The 17,179-nt window shown below is 36.4% G+C and overlaps 1 long non-coding RNA gene across 20 annotated transcripts in view; it reads left to right on the forward strand.

The window, feature by feature from the left end:
• The window catches only part of LOC146872768 (uncharacterized), a 248,702-nt gene that overhangs the window by 181,628 nt on the left and 49,895 nt on the right, over positions 1-17,179 (forward strand). The window lies entirely within an intron of this gene.

Genomic DNA, 17,179 nt, shown 5'->3' on the forward strand with positions numbered 1-17,179 from the left:
ACCCTACTTTCTTCGATTTTTAAGAGTTTCATTAAGTCGCAAGAAAAGTTCATTTTTACGATTGAATGTTGGAGGAGGGTACGAAAAGTTAAACGGTGTTTAAAGATAGAAATCGTGGTTTGGTCGAATACTCTTGGAAGAAAGAGTTCAAGGAAGAGCAACTGTTTCAATGGTGCTCGGCATTGCCTGCATAGCGAACGTAAAAGTAGTAAAAGAAGTAGTAAAACTAGGAACGAAGCGAGCGGCTTTGGTGTCCTCCAACCACGTTGCTCTTCCTACTTCTGTTTTTGCTCGTACATGAAACAGAAAATCGTCTCTCTACGCGTCGAAGGAAGATAAAAATGAGAGCTCACCTGTACCAAACCTCGAAAGAGACGATGAATAAGAAAAGAATGCTGAGTGCGAAATAGTTAGAAAAACGTAGGTACTTGACATTATTCTGGGACGCTACCTTTTCTACGAATATTTTACTCTCATAACGTTATAAAGGATTAAAATTCATGGATTAAGTTTTGCATTCGACAAACTTTCTTACGAGGAATTATAATTGCTTCTTTTATCAGGCATCGTTTGAACTTTATTACTTCAAAAAAGAATTTCTAAGCGAATATGTTTCTTCGATATCGAAGATAATATTTCGTAAAAGTTATTAACTTTCGATGTTACTCCGGGAGGGGGGGGGAGGGGGAAGGAATTTTTTTTTTTTTTTTTGGCATTTTCAAGAAATGAATTGGATGAGAGGATTAGAGGAGAACGTAAAGGAAAACTTACGACGACGCTTCGGAAGAAAGAGGGGGAAAGAGAGACAGACACATAGACAGACAGAGAGAGAGAGAGAGAGAGAAAGAGAGAGATAGAGGGTGGGAGGGAGGGAGGGAAAGAGAGAGAGAGAGAGAAAATAACGAAAGTGGTCGAGACGAAGCGCTAACACGGTTATTCCTCGCGATAAATAGAATCGAAGGAACTTTCTCGTAGGACGGAGAAAATCGAGTCTGTCGGCTTGCTCTCGAGCTATCGAGTTCTCGAATGTCGAGAGATATCTTGCTTCTACTACCGACTATAAGCGTAGGTCGCAGAGGGTTATCGCGTAATCTCCGAGCAATTCCGATGGTTTTCACAGTGCTTCGCGTTTAACTATACCTCGCGATTCTTCGCTGGTAGCTTTTCTATTCTTTGGTTAACTTTCACCGACCATAAAAGGAACTACGAGGAAAAGATGAATAATATTGCACTCGTTCGTAAAAAAAAAAAAAAAAAAAAAAAAAAAGAAGCTTTCGACTTTCACTCGATATTGTCTCAAAGGGAGGCTCCAATTTCCAATGATATTTCATTCTGAGATATTTTCGAAGATACGACTTTTTGTGAAATATGTTATTATAAAAAAAAAAAATAACTACCTAAATAGAGTCTATTATATATCTTTTATATTAGTATTTCTTCAATATCTATCACGAACTTTATTCGACGATCTCTCACTCTATTTGTTACCTCGTTACATAAAAAAAAATCGAAATTGCATTTGTTCTTAACTTAAAAAAAAAAAAAAAATAAAATAAAAAAAAAATAAAAAAATAAAAACATTATATCTCGATAGGAATTCGAAGTAGTAAGTCACGAAATGCGGGTATTAAGATGAGATCATGATTATCGTGCGTTTATCCGTCAGACCTGATAACATTATCTTGTTACTCGTCTGTATAGTTGTGCGTGCGGGAGTCCATCTTGAATCCAAGAGATCACCCTAACGAATTTCCTGTCTTTGGGAAGCATCGTCGTAAATCACTCTAGGAGGCGTATCTAGGAGGAGTTCTCCTAATGCTTTGTAGCCCTGCGATACCTTTTTAACGACTTCACGTCTTAGATGTATACAATCGTTTACGTGTAGTCGTTCAAACCCCTAAGAAGAGGACGCCTACTTCTATTTCCGGGATCGATGAGCTTCAACATGGGGAAAATGTACAGAAAGAGAAGATAAATTCACGAAAGGTTCTAATACAATCAGTTAGCTCGATTCTAGAAAGTTACGAGTTTTCCATCGATTTTTTGATTAAATATGACTCCAACACGCTACTATCCCTGTTAGAATTCATATAATTACAATCGTACTATTTACAAAAACATAATTAATAATAATAATAATAATAATAATAATAATAATAATAATAATAATAAATGATGATGATCCTAATGACATTGGTAGCAACGATAAATACATGAGAATGATGGAATAGAAGATAATTTCAATTCGATACCTATCATCGTTGTAAAATTTTGTTTTAGTCCGAATAAACGAGGAAACGACGCGAGTTGACTCGTTTCATGGATTCAGTCTAACGACGTACGCATCACAGGAGACAGGCGTGCACCCGTATGTATGTATGTATACATGTATGTGTGTATGTATGTATGTATGTATGTATGTATTCGTCATTATTCTGGTGTCGCTGGTTGTGTCGTACATTTTAAATAATGCGCGAGACGTGCCGTGCATTGCACCATACCGCTACCACCGCTGGACAAAATTGCAATTGGAATTTTCACGCGCGACCGTAACGCCGGCCAATAAATTACAATTGTTCGTCGGACATAATTCCCATCGCATTAATAAATACCGGGTGGTCTCGTATACACGGCCTAACATAGCACGATATCTACCTATCCTATCCTCTACTTTACCACCATCAACAAAAATCCTTTTAACTATTAAAATCTAAAAGCGGTTGACAAGAGCAAAATGATTACGTATGTCGAAACAACGAAGAGAAATTATCGTGGCAAGTATCGTCTCATTGTATATAAATGAAAATGAAATAACGAAAAGAAATTACGATAATTTCGGTATTATTTCGCTGATGATAAGAAGCTATATTTTAGTAATATGAGTTTGAACGGAGTAAATGTATTGTCATTGAAAATAGCAAGATTTTTGGAATAATAGATTTTTATCTTATTTATTTTATTATATATCGTAATATTGGGAAGGTAAAAAAAAAAAAATTACCTTTCTAATAGTTCAATAGCATTTGATAGAAATCATTCGTTTAGAGTACTTTTGTAAACAAAGTCCAGAATTCGTTATTGCTGTAGTTTCAAAGAGTGGTCATCAAAGATTTATAAATCATAAAGTTTGAGAGAGAAAGGATCGCGGATTTATAGATTGAAACGATAGCATTCAACGTTATTTAATGCGCGTGGAATATTCGTGGATAAAAAAACAACGAAAAAGTCAACTTTTAACCTCCCGTCAATACCACGAATATTGAGCCATTGGATTTCTTTTCAGCTTTGTATTGAGCTCGTTTGACCGGTTGAAAGCTCTATTATGTTATTCTGCATTACTTTTTGTATATGGTTTACGTAAAATTTTTCGTATGGAATACAAATATTCATTTAGTTTTCATATAGTTACATATATTTTCTTTTCAAAGATTCTCAAAAATATTGTCCGAATTTGCTAATTAAAACTGACGTAAATATTTATCTATGAAAAATGTTAAATGAATTTGTAAATAATTGAAAAGAAAAATTTCATCTTTTAGATCTCGATGATTCTTTTGATGTGCCTTTTCATTGACAAAACCGAGCGAACGTTATCACAAAATTAAACGTGAATGAAAACTCGAAAGTACCGACTCGAGAATATCTTCGAGAGTCTTCATGTTGAACTTCCTCGATCTTACGTGAGAAGGCAAAAGAATTTTTTAATTAAACAAGAGCACCAATTTATTACGATGCCAGTTATTTCTTCGCGATGTAGGGCATGCGCTAAAAGAAGAGAGAGGAGAGAGCGAGAGAAAAAGGAAGAAGGAAAACAAGAAAGGAAAGTGAATGAGAGATCTGTTAGGGAAGATAACACACTGAATTCATATAATTATTATTACTATTAATTGTCTGAAAATATGTCTCGCAATTTGTTTATTTTAAGAGACTTAAGGAGAACAGTATGTGTTGTTATGATCGACCCTTGAATTGACCGACGTACTACACGTTATTTATCCTTTCTATCCCTTTCTATATTCTCACCCTTTTGATCTTTTCTTTTTTTCTTCTTATACCCAACACGAAATCCCAAAGGAGTAAGGAAAGTATTTGATATTGGCCCTCGTTAACCGTGATCGTAGCCACTTACGTAAATCGCCGACGAGAATTTCACCGCGTTTGCACCATCTCCCCTATTCTTGCATGGCTCTTTCCACCTACATACCTTCCTTGATTCTTTCTTTTCTTCCTTCTCAGAGAGACACTGAATGAGGGTAAACGCACGCGAGATTACGGTCTCTCGTAAATTTATTCTATTAATTAAGTTTACGCTTCGGTGTCTGACCGTATGCTGCTTGAAAAGAGCCAACGACAGAGATGGTTACTCGAGAAGAATAGGATGCCGAGAAGGGTTGGTCCTTTTGGGATTTCTCTGACACAACGAGCAACTTGAGAACGACTCACAGTTGACCTTCTTACGCTTTGCTCTCATGATGGTTCAGGAAAACGACAATGTGTGTAATCGTCTCAAAGTATTCTTCGTTAACTTTGATTATAAAATGTTTACTTAAGACTGAATTAGATAATTAACTAGATTTGCGTTTAATTACGTTTTATCAAATTATTCTATATTGTTACTAATTTGGAATTTTTTCTTTTTTTTTTCTTTCTTTTGAAAACAAATTGAATAATGTCTCTTGATAAATTATTTTTATGTGCGTGAATTTTATTTTACATTCTTAATTTTATACGAACTTTCATTAACAAAGTGACACGAGGATACGAGCGAACAAGAGACATTACTCGAGCGCACGTAATATTTACCACATTCTGCTATAATGAAACAGCCAGAGTTCGGGTAAGTAAAAATATGACACGAACTACGCTCGTAAGAGAGACCGAAGTTGGGTCGACGAACGTCCATGTATGTATCGACTCGAGCTCGGCTAGCCCGACTAGCTTACGCGATGTTCATTAGCGAGCTTAACTCGTAAAAGCGAAACGACTTGACATTTAACAAGGAATCGATGAAAAGATTAGTCCATGTGGATTGCATGAAAGCGTTAACTGGATTCTTTCTCTCTCTCTCTCTCTCTCTCTCTCTCTCTCTTTTTATCTCTCTCTCTCTTTCTCTCTCTCTCTCTCTCTCTCATTGTCCTTCCATTTTTAAATAGTTTTGTTTCTGTTTCTCTTTTAACATATACAACATAAAAATCAAAGGAACAATGCGTTATATCTATTATCTCTCTGAAAGATTTTCTTTTTTTAATCTTAGAATGCTATTCTTGTTTCAATTAATAATTTCGCATGAGAGTTTCAATTAATAATTTCGCATTGTTCCAATGAAATTAAAAAATCTATTTTATTATTCATCGTATTCTTTCAAATGAAAAGGATCTACGAATGTTTGCAAGGAATAATATCGTTGACAGTACCGGTTGCCATTTTACAGACGGTGCTCTTTAAACTCCAGACGTTTTTCATTTTCAAGAACGAACGAGTGGCCACGCACGAGATACTTTTGAAGGAGTTCACGTCTTTTCTCGTGACCTTCTCTTCGTCCTCATCCTCTTCCTCCTCCTCGTCGTCGTCGTCGTCGTCGTCGTCGTCGTCGTCGTCGTCATCACCTCTTACATCCTTTACCTCCTCTTCGTCTATAAATAAAGGGAGGCGAACTAAGTGCAGAACCCGTAGGTTGTCGTCAGAGTCATTAAGGGTAGTGCTTTGGTTTCCCTTCCAAGTACGTAGACGTCCCTCCCCCACCCCCTTTGCTCTTTCTCTCTCTCTCTCTCTCTCTCTCTCTCATTTTGTCTATTGCGCGCGCGCATGTCTATCTACGAAAACGCATAAGTATATATAGTCAAGAGAAAGAGATGGAAGGACGAGGATCAGAAGGAAGAGGTTTATGCCACCCTTTCGATGCGAAAGGTCGAAAATTAACTCACATTGGCGTAGAAATTGATTTCGAAAAATATCCTCGATATTTATTATTCTTAAACTGAAAGTTTTTCGAATAAAGGAAACATTATTTTCATCATAAAGCAAGGATACTTCGTGGAAGTACGTGTTTAAAGAACTAAGAAGAGCATCAAAAAGTATAATGTTCTGTTTCCAACGTGGTAATAGGGGTCTTTGTACTTTTAACCGAGGTCATAAAATTTGACTCCTGAAAATAAAAGGAAAAGAACGAAAAGCTGTCGTTTGCAGGTTTTTTTTTTTTTTTTTTATACGGTCTAGTATATAGCTACGTTATGACTTTTAGTTCAATGCGTGGATACTTAATGAAACTCCTTCCCTCGGTAATTCGCATAAACGATGGGAGTTTTGGATATACTTACGCCAATGTCGCGGCTCGCCGCTGCACCACGAAAAGGAGAAACATTAGCAAGAACTCGAAATATACGTCGAGTTGTATTATTCGGTACGCCTTTTGTATATTTACTTCGTAGTTTGTACTGTACGCTCACCGCAAACCGTTGCTCTACGATGAGATATCCGAATATTCGAATATTTCTGCCACAAAGTTATTAACAATCTTATAATAGCTTAGAAGAAAAATAAAGTGATTATATAACAATACGAACTGTGTTTACTTTTACGAATAAAAAATAGATTAGATATATGTATTCCTTCCATATCGAAAAGTCTCAGAATTTATTTCTCATCGTGCATCTTATTTTCTACTTATGCATATCTTTGATAACTTACTCGCTTATTCGCAAGTTGTTTTCCGACTCTCTTTGTACATCCTGTCGTGCAAACGCTGCCTTCACCTTCAATGACAAGTTTTAGCCCTTTGTTTGCTCATTACCTATGATTCTCTCTTCCTCTCTCTCTCTCTCTCTCTCTCTCTCTCTCTCTCTCTCTCTCTCTCTCTCTCTCTCTCTCTCTCACACATACACACTCCTAGAAGGATAAACTTTTCGACGAATTACTACAACCGACGCGACGTGGCTCCATTTGCGGTGCGCAGTATTCATGCGAAATTACGTCATTTTCGCAGTACGCGCTCCATCAACCGCAGCCGTTAGAGTAGTAATGATAAAAAGGCTGGTACCGACATCGACGTCGATTTCTTGAGAGAATCGCGGATTACCTTCTAAGGGGAACGCATAGAATTATCTCCTGTCTTGTTACCTACCGACAATTTCTCTCCTATTATGCGGAAGAAGACCCGTTATTAATATGCTTTCTACGAGTTCATGTTGTTAGCTTACTACTACTATTACTATCACTACCACCACTACTAATACTACTACTACTACTACTACTACTATTGCTAAGTGAATCTCCATATTTTTTATAATACAAGCACGAACGAAATTCAACATTATTCTTTTTTTCTTTTTATTTATTTCTTTTTTCTTTTTTTTTTCGTTTCCAATCTGCCAACTCTCTAGCCAGTCGGGCAATCGTAATAGAAGGTTTATTGTAGGCGGTTTGTGGCCTTGAAGACGTGTCTTTTCTCGAGAGGATGAAGTGATGAAAAAAAATGATCGAAAAACATTACGATGGGAAAGGGCGAGGTCAGTAAAAATGGAAACGTTCCCGCGAGGAGAAAAATGAGAAAAGCTAAAGTTTTTCTCGAACCTCGAAGGATGTGTATACCCTGTTCGTGTAAGACGATCCTGAAACGGCCGCATGCCTCTCTGTCTGCTAATAGACCTTACGTCGCACTTTTTCTCACCGATTTTTTTTCAGTTCATTTTCTCATTCTACCATCCCTTTAGATTCACAGCCGCCGACGATGGATAGTTCGGTCCTTAACAGCCGTTTAATTTGTGTCTGGCACAAAGTTTTTATCTCAACAAAAGTTTTCTTTTTTTTTTTTCTTTTTTTTTTTCTTTTTTTTTTTTTTATTTTCTTTCGAAGAGACACCTTTCTTCGAGATAACTGCGAACAATGTGGATCATTGAACACTATTATTTTATCAATCCTTTCGAGTCAAGAAATAGATAAATGAATGGACAGTTATTTATTATTATTGTTGAGATTAAAATATAAGTTATATTCACGTTAACTCGAATCATTCGTTTTCAGTAAAACGGACTTAACTAGATGGAAAGGACCTTCTCGTGACATCTCGGTTTACACGACACTTCCTAATTTCTAGACACTGCCTGGAAGAGATCTCATTTCCTAGCCTGTCATTCATTCCACTTGAGAGAGGGAGCAAGAAACCTTCAACCTGTAACCCAGACGATTACGGATCCTTTTGTGGAAACGTTTAAAACCATGACGTACCCTGACAGTTCCCGAAAATTTCATCTTACAAATTTTCAACGAGAATCGAAAAGCGATTAGACACATACCGACATATTCCCCGAAATATATAAGCACTTTTATTTGTTACTCTCTTTATCTCTCCCCCCCTCCCACCTACCTCTCCTCTACCTACTCCCCTCTCTCTCTCTCTCTATCTATCTATCTATCTATCTATCTCTTTCTCCTCCCGCATCACTGAAAGTATAGACTCCTGTCCCTCTTTACGAGAGGGGCGAGAGCGTACTGCGTCATAAGCTCTTAATGCCACATTACAAATTCACGTGGGATTTTTCAACGCTCTCGCTCTCAGCTTTTTGTTCCTTTTTTCTCCCTCACTTTGTAGGATTAAGAAAGATTGCGGAGACGGAGTCTCGTATAACGCGAGCACGCTTCTTTTGCGTATCTCGTTAAGTTATTTATTAACGTTAGCCCGAGGGTCGCTCGTTCGCTATCGAGCAAAAAATGTATAACGAGAGTTCATGTTCGCGTTCGGATTAATGTACTGTGCAGAAAACGCGAGAAACAAATGGCAAAAAAGTAACTTTCAAAATCGACGCTTATTTATGACCATGTTTTTTTTTTTTTTTTACCTATCTCAATAAAAACTATATATTTGTTAGAAACGTAAAATTATATCTTAAAACATTATTCAGTTAAATTTGTAGACAGTTACATTTATTATAGATAAAGAATAGTATAATATTTAAAAAGCATACTTCACAGATGTTTTCCATTCACGTAGAATATCTTCCTTCTTACATTCGGAATTTCTTTTATCTATCGAATTAAGTTCGTTCCTAGGAAGTAAATATAATAAGTACATAGTGATTTTCCTTTTCTCCGTAAAGAAACTGAGTTATATCGGAAGAGGCTAACGGTTAATATACCGGCATTGCGTGTACGGAGGAACAATGCGATCTTTAATGCCGGTGTAGAATTTGAAATTTGAAATGCAACCGGTTCAGTGGAATCTTAGATATGCTGGACACGTAACGAGCGGTAAGGGTTGCTAGAGAGAATCGAGGAGGATCGTAGAGGGCTTACTGTGAGTATATTGCGAATACGTATGTATGTTCTATGTCGAATCGCGATCCGCGGATATGTACCTACTACGTATAATCCGCATAACCTCTAACGTCGATCGTGGCTTATGATATTACGTAGATCCCCATTATATGACTTCGTGTGTCGATCTCTTTCGTGACTGTGTTGTACGTAGATTCTACGAATAAAGATATGTAAGTGTGAAATGATTGTACTTAGGGTAGAAATCCTGAGGTACGGGGCGTTGACCTGTGTAACGAGTAAATTCCTACATCGTTTTATTTTCTTCATAACTCTCTGGCCGCAATCTTTTTCACTCTCTCTCTCTCTTTCTCTCTCTCTCTCTCTCTCTCTCTCTCTCTCTCTCTCGTTTCGGAGCGAGTACTGTTTATTAATTGATTATTTTACGTTACTAAAGTGCTTAATCATGTTTCGCAATTTTATTTGGTTTTAGACAATCTCGAACAGCCGTCTAAATCTATCACAGATTATATAATCAAGATTTTTACTAAATACTTAACTTAAATTTCTTCTTGTAGTTATAATATTCAGCAGCAAATAACGTATGCTTCATTCTCGTAATAGATGAGATATATTCGACATATTCACAGTTAACCATCATCAAGAAAAATCAAATAGGAAATATCCAAATTTTTCTCCATCCAATAAGACGATTCGAATTACATGAAATGTTTGTATAAAATGTCTGTGGACTTGAGAACGATGAGTACGAAGCGAAAGTGATCGATAGTTCGCATGCGTTTTGTTCTTACGACCTTCAATACACACGTATACAAGGATAAAAGTGTATTCAAAACAAAATTTTATTTCCTCTCTCATTCTTCCTCTCTCTCTCTCTCTCTCTCTCTCTCTCCCTTTTCTCCCCTCTTCTTTTCTGTGTATTGATATTTATATAAACTTAACGATGATTTCTCTCTGTAGAAGCGGAACGTCACAATTTTTATTTAAATTCGTCATTTCTATAAGATCGCGATCGTCGTTTAGAATGCATCAAGAAAGACGATAGCAGGAAGTTCGTGAAAGGTAGCATCGATTTTAATCGCATGGCGTACGGACGAAATGCATATTCATTCGTCGACGATTCGACGGTGCGGGTCGTCGCCTCGAGAAGCCGACCGACGAGAGCAACCCTCGAATTTTGGGGTTGGCACCATTCGTGGGAATTGGAATGCATAACCCGTTGAAATTAATGGTCGCATTGACGCTTCGCACCTGATAGAAGAATAAAATTGAATCGTTTCAATTTAATATTCGCTTTTAATATCTGTAGGATTTTTTTTTTTTTTTTTTTTTCATATATATATATATATTTTTTTTTTCTTTATAATTCATCATAATAGTTTTCGAACAATTTTTTTTTGTTTTTTTTTTTTTTTGTTTCTTCTTATTACATAAGAAATAAAACGTGAAAGGTTTGTTATATTTTATAGTCTTTACAAAAATAAATTATCTTACTTGTATTAATATGGATAGTATAAAAGAGATTTTATATAAAACCATGATTATTTTTTTTTTTTGTCAAATGGATGGAAATTTGATTTCTTTCATATTCGATAGAATCATATTCTAGTAAACCTTGTTCGTTCGTCGACATGTAAGTAACGTCGAGATTATTATTGTTGTTTACGACTAAAGAGGAGAAGATTTAAAAGAGTGTAAGAAAGAGAGAGGGAGAGAGAAAGAGATAGAAAGGGAGAGAAAGATAGAGATGGTTACGTCGAAAGTACGATTCGGTCGATAACGCCGACGCTGTTTGACTTTGCTCTACGAAAAGTTTATAGAGTCAAAGGTACACGAGCTTCCCTCGGGAAACGGCAAGAAGGATGGTACACGTCCGTCTAAAATTTACGAACAATATAAATCAATTTTCTCTTTATCGTTACAAAGTGAAAGGAGGCTATCCCGAAGTGGGTTAGCTTTGCGAAATGGAAAAGGTAACTTTGTTCAACGAAAAATTTATTTGTGAAGAACTATTTTGAGCTTGGCACATCTAGAGCTTCGTGATTTTCCACTATCTCGATCTTCTCAATTACTATAAATCTCTTTGATAGATAAAGATATTAATAATGTTTCTTTTCTCTCTCTCTTTCTCTCTTTCAATTCTTTCTTTATATACAAATCTCTCTTATGTTTAATTAAATTGATATAATTTCATAGATAACAAAATTTATAATTCAATTAGAAACGATAACTACGTGAGAATTTATAGAAGAATTTTTATATTTGAGAAATAAAAACTTCTAATATACTTATGTCAGTATATCATTTCCTTTTTTTTTCTTTCTTTTTTTTTTTTTTCTCTTTTCTTTTTTTGTATATGACAATTACATTAAACGTAAATTCTTATGTTAAGATCATGATATACTTTGATAAGAGAACCGTAATAAATGATTAAACGAGTCTCTGTGGCACGTATGTAAGTTATATACGTATGTAAAGTTAGCTACTTAATTGCAGCCTCGATAGAGATGGTAGCGATTCTTAGAAGCATGTAACCATGTTAAATGCACATATCCAGCGTTGCAAATTATTTCCTTTCCGTGCATCGTATCGCCAGTTAATAAGTATTAGATACGTCGAGTTAGATTGTAAAGTGGTATAAAACTATAGTACATATCCAATGTAATAGCTTTGTACAATGAATTCTTTATGTATTATTTTCTAACAAATGTTTTTGACCTTTTAAAAGTGATAAACTGAATTCCCCTCAATCATCTTCTTGAATTCCGTATTATACTTACGTAAAAGCAACGATCTCTTTTCAGATAGCTTTTCGTTCTACCGATTGATAAAATAAAAGTAAAGACAAAGAAAGAGAATAGAGAAATTAAATTCTTTCGGAAAGGAACATTTACCAAAGATATTCGTTCCTATCGTTCTTTACATCGTATTCGGGTATCGATAAAACTATATCTTAGCTTTGTACAGCAGCCAGGTTTACATCTTGGGTCTTATCGATCAAGGTCGTTCGAGATCTGAACGAGAATGTCGGAGATATATGGAGAAGTAAAGTGGATGAAGAGAGAAAGATGAAAACGATACTCCGTGCGATGTTCGTCGATGTAAATGCAAGTTCAATGAGCCAAGGAGGAAAACTGAAGGTGAAAGAGGAACGGAAAGGGGTGAGAGAAAAGAGAAATAGAGAGAGAGAGAGAGAGAGAGAGAGAGAGAGAGAGAGACAGACAGCGAAAGAGTAAGAAAGAGAGACAGAGAGAGAGATGGAGAGAGAGAGAGAAAGAGAGAGGGAGAGAGAGAGAGAGAGATAATAGGACTCGCAAGGAGAGCTCGAAGAACGATGATATTTGATTTATGTCCATCGTGGGTTGTGTAGCTTGCAAAAGAAATGATTGTAACTAAGATTTATTCCGAGCTCTTTACTGTCACAACACCGACGACTTTTACCGAAGGTTAATATCCCGAACCAGGCAGCTCCGTTTCGCGCGAGCTCTAAGTACGAGCTCGTTTGATAAAAATCCATTATTGAATGGGGACCAGTTTCTCCGAAGGCGAGGGCGATTATTTAATGCCAGAGAGGGGAGTGTTAAATTGGAATAGATTGCAGTTCTTCGCTCCTCTCGAGCACTCCTTTTTTCCTCTCTCAATCTTATGCTCTTTAACGGGCGATCGTTCGACGCGTCTCTTTTCGTTCATGCGAAGGGAGAGACGCCAGTTAGCCGATCTTTCCAATCGCTTTCGAAAGCGGAGCCCTTTGATACAGTTTGATGCAGTGCAACCTCGAGAACCCTTCGTACGAGAATGTCCACGGGTTGGCAACGATCGTAACTTATCCTTTCCAACTCTCATCGCTTTCTTCCTTTCGGCTTTTATACGTTTAATCTCGAAATGGTGAGAATTAAATCAACGACGATTTCTCACTAGCAATTAGTATAAACGCGCTTAACAATTCGTGATACGTTTTTAATTCGTCTGTGAAAACATAAAATTAGATATCAAAAATGTTCCTCTGTGGGGGAAAAAAAAAAATTACGAATGGCAGTGGTCTATCGCGTAAGGGGAAAAAAAAAAGAAAATAATAAAAGAGAGAAAGAAAAGAAATGAAAAAGAAAAATTCTTAGAGAACGTATAACGACAACGAGACCGATCGTTCACCACAGTAGACTATCAGGAAAATGATGCTGAAGTAGGTTTTATCGTTGGCCCGCCGTTGAATTTGATCATGGAATCGCATTAAAAGGCACTCTGCAAAGGTGACTCGATTTTCTGGCACAAATGACGGCGCTCCGGCTTCGGTTCTTCTCCTCCTATCTCGTCGTAGCTATTAACTCTGCTAATTTTCAATTACCCGTCTCGACGAGCGATATTTGCAAGCCGCAGTCAATCTCGGTGCTAGCAGCAGCCACCGGGCAAGTTTTCGCGCTAGGCTCTTCTTCTCTTGCCGTGATCGTTTGCTCGCTTGTTCGTTCGTTCGTTCGTTCGTTCATTCGTTCGTATGTTCTCTTGCTCTTTCGCACACGCACTCTTTCCGAGAGGAAAGAGTGCAAATTTACGTAAGAGAGTTACCTCCCGTAAATCTGATAAATTGAATATTAATAGCGTCGGGCGCGTATGGCGGAACATAAAACGGCTCGTTCTCCGCGAAAAATTCATTGCTCGCACTCTGGCCGTAACGTTTGCAATTTCTCCCTCGACGAGGCTTTCTAGCTACGCGAAGATAAAGAGAGAGAATGAGAGAGAGAGAGAGAGAAAGAGAATGAGAAATAGAGAGAGAGAGAGAGAGAGAGAGAGAGAGAGAGAGAAAGAGAATGAGAAATAGAGAGAAAGAGAGATAGAGAGAGAGAGAACCCGCATCGTGAATAAATTCGGAACACACAATAAAAATTCCAGGATCGAAGAGATCGCCGTTTTAACTTCTTTCTACTCTTTTTAATTTTACAAATTTATGCTACTCGTCTTTCAGCTTCATTTCTTGGATCATTTGATGAAACATGGAACAAAATGAGATACTTTCAATTTTAATAGTTTTTATTACACGCAAAAGGAAAGGAAAATTTAAATAACAAAACATGACATTCATAGTCGATTTACTTGGTTAACTTCGTTTGACAAATTTTCATAAAATTTTGCTTCGAGAGAAAATTTTCGTAAACGAGCTATTTCTCCTTCGAAAGAAAAAAAGAGGTTAAACCGAAGGTTCTATCTTGCATTCTCTCTCTCTCTGTCTCTCTCTCTCTCTCTCTCTCTCTCTCTCTCTCTCTCTCTCTCTCTCTCTCTTTTTTCGTCGCACCCTCAATTTTTCCCCTCTTTTTAGTCCGTTATCGCGGTGATGGTAGGAAGCAGCAGGACAACAAGGGTTAACCTAATTATTTAGCCGCCAAACTCCTTACTCGACGAAAGCGCGTTTGACTGTTCCACTCGAATGGTGCCCATGGGATGAGAAAACGAGAAGAGCAAAAGACAGTGAGAGTAGAAACGATGGAATCGAAACAACATGAGAAAGATAGAGAGACAGAGAGAGAGAGAGAGAGAGAGATAGATACAGAGAGATAGAGAGAGAGAGAGAGAGAAGGAGAGAAAAGCAAAAGGGAATGCACGATTCCGACCCTTCATGGCTATATAGGGTTGGGCTACCATGTTCCTACTACGAATCGTCTAATAAAATGGTACGAGGCTAAACTGTTGGATTCGGGAAGATCGTGTTATCGCGTCTAGGTGATCCAGGTGCGTGATTAAACTTACGGCTCGCTCTCGTACAACTATTGCAGTTGACTTTACGAGTGGCGTTGCCTGTTGTCGATTTATCTCGTCTAGTCAGGTGGACGTGCCATAGCTCCTTATCGATTAGACTGAACACGTACAATCGTTCTCTCTCAATGGTTTTAGCTTTGTCCATCTGCTTATAAAGAGTTCACGGGAGAAATCAAACAAATGGGATATAATAAGAGATATTTTGTGAATCTTATAGTGGATATTCAAAAATTATTATTCTGATTATAATATGTAATAATTCTTGATTAGGTATTTGTAATGTAAACATAAAGTTATACGTCAGTGAACGAACACATAAAGTTTTTCAATCATGAAGAAAAAGAATTTAATAACACTTAATAGACATATGAACATCTGGTATCACAAAGTCTGAGGATATAATATACGATGATCTTGGGAATTATGAGATTGGATCATCTCTGTTAATTCATCGATTAGAGAATGTTTTATTAATATGCTTAGAAACATGAAAAATCCAATAAGGATGAATTCTATCTCATTGAAAGATTATAGTCAATTGTATTTTCTGTATAGGTTAAGATGGATCTTACATTTATTTCTTTAGGAAATACATTAAAGATATTATTTAGAAAACAATAGTTCTTGATATTGTTATTTTTCAACAACACATCAGATATACAATTGAAGTAGTGATACCATAAATGTTGCAGAATGAATATCGCGTGTGAGATTAAATATCGCTTGGATATTTTGCGTGCTAAAAGAAATACACATGTTGAAGCTTATTATTTATGGTTAGAAACTTTATGTTTTCATGCATAAACGTATAAATTTGTGTTTCATTACAAGTATTCATTAAAAAATTATAATATATTATAATCAGGGTAATAATTTATAGACACCCTATATTTCTTTTCTCTTTTTTTTTTTTTTTCTTTTTTTTTTTTTTTTTTTTTTTTTATCTTTTTACGTTTCATGAGTATTTCTATTAATTGATCCCTTAAATCGTTTAATAATCATCATAGATGGTATATAACGTAAAAAGAAATAATAGATGTAATAAGATCAAAAGCAATTAATCGATATGTTGTTAATCAATGAATTTTATCTATGGCTATTCACGTTCTTTTTTTTCTTTTTTTTTTCAAAATGAGATAATTATTTTCAATAAACACAGGATTTTATCTTGGAAAAGATAAATCGATAAAAGTCTATTTGCGTTGATCCCTACCAATGATGATGGGTCGAAGGTCATTGAATTCGTTAAAGCAGGACCCCTGTAACGAGGAAACTTTGGCACCTATCGGATGAGCCGGGGGAAAAGATCGAAGGAGATGCAATGGGAGAGTACAGTTTGGAAATTCGAAGGTACATGACCAGTTCGAGGCATCTCCCAGCGAGTCGCCGGTTATGAAGTTGGAGGTTACGAGTCCGCATCTGGCGCCACATGGCCCCTTTACCCTCTACTCCCTCTCTTCCCCTTATCCAACCAACTTTCCTCATTTGCGATAATGTATGGCCACCCATTAAGGCGGAGGCATAGACCGATCTTAACCAGGGAACAGGTAACGGGTAGCCACGTAAAATGTTCCCGGCTGGCAACGAAGAAATTAACGGGAACACGAGTCATTTTGCGGACTCCGATTGCAAATGTTACTACCAGAGAATTCATTTTGATATACAGAGTGATTCTAAAAGAGCGTGGTTAACAAATATATATATATATATATATATATATATATATATATATATAAAATACGTAATGTATCATAGAATTTCTATTAGGTATCGGTTATTTTTTTCTTATTTTTTTTGTTTTTTTTTGTTTTTTTGTTTTTTTGTTTTTTTTTTTTTTCATTAAATAAAACATCATATTCAATAAATTAGGAAACATGCTTGAAACGATTTGTACACTCTCGAGCGATAGGTAATAGACTTTGGAAATAGGATTAGAAGTCACTGTAAAGTTTATCGAGCGTGCAATGTGGAGCGGTGAGTTTGAACAGGCTTCGTGCGTTACTCTATGTTAAATTTCACACACTTGTGACTAAAGTTGCTCAGATATAATTTGTATGCTTTGAATTCGTCCAAAACTATTGATCAAAGATATTTCTAATAGTAAGATCCATGGAATCGATCTTTCAATTGAATCGATATTTAATGAAAAATAGAATTTCGTTGT

This window comes from Vespa mandarinia, chromosome 9, assembly GCF_050613455.1.
Source record: "Vespa mandarinia isolate Hongniang chromosome 9, ASM5061345v1, whole genome shotgun sequence".
NCBI classification, from domain to species: domain Eukaryota; kingdom Metazoa; phylum Arthropoda; class Insecta; order Hymenoptera; family Vespidae; genus Vespa; species Vespa mandarinia.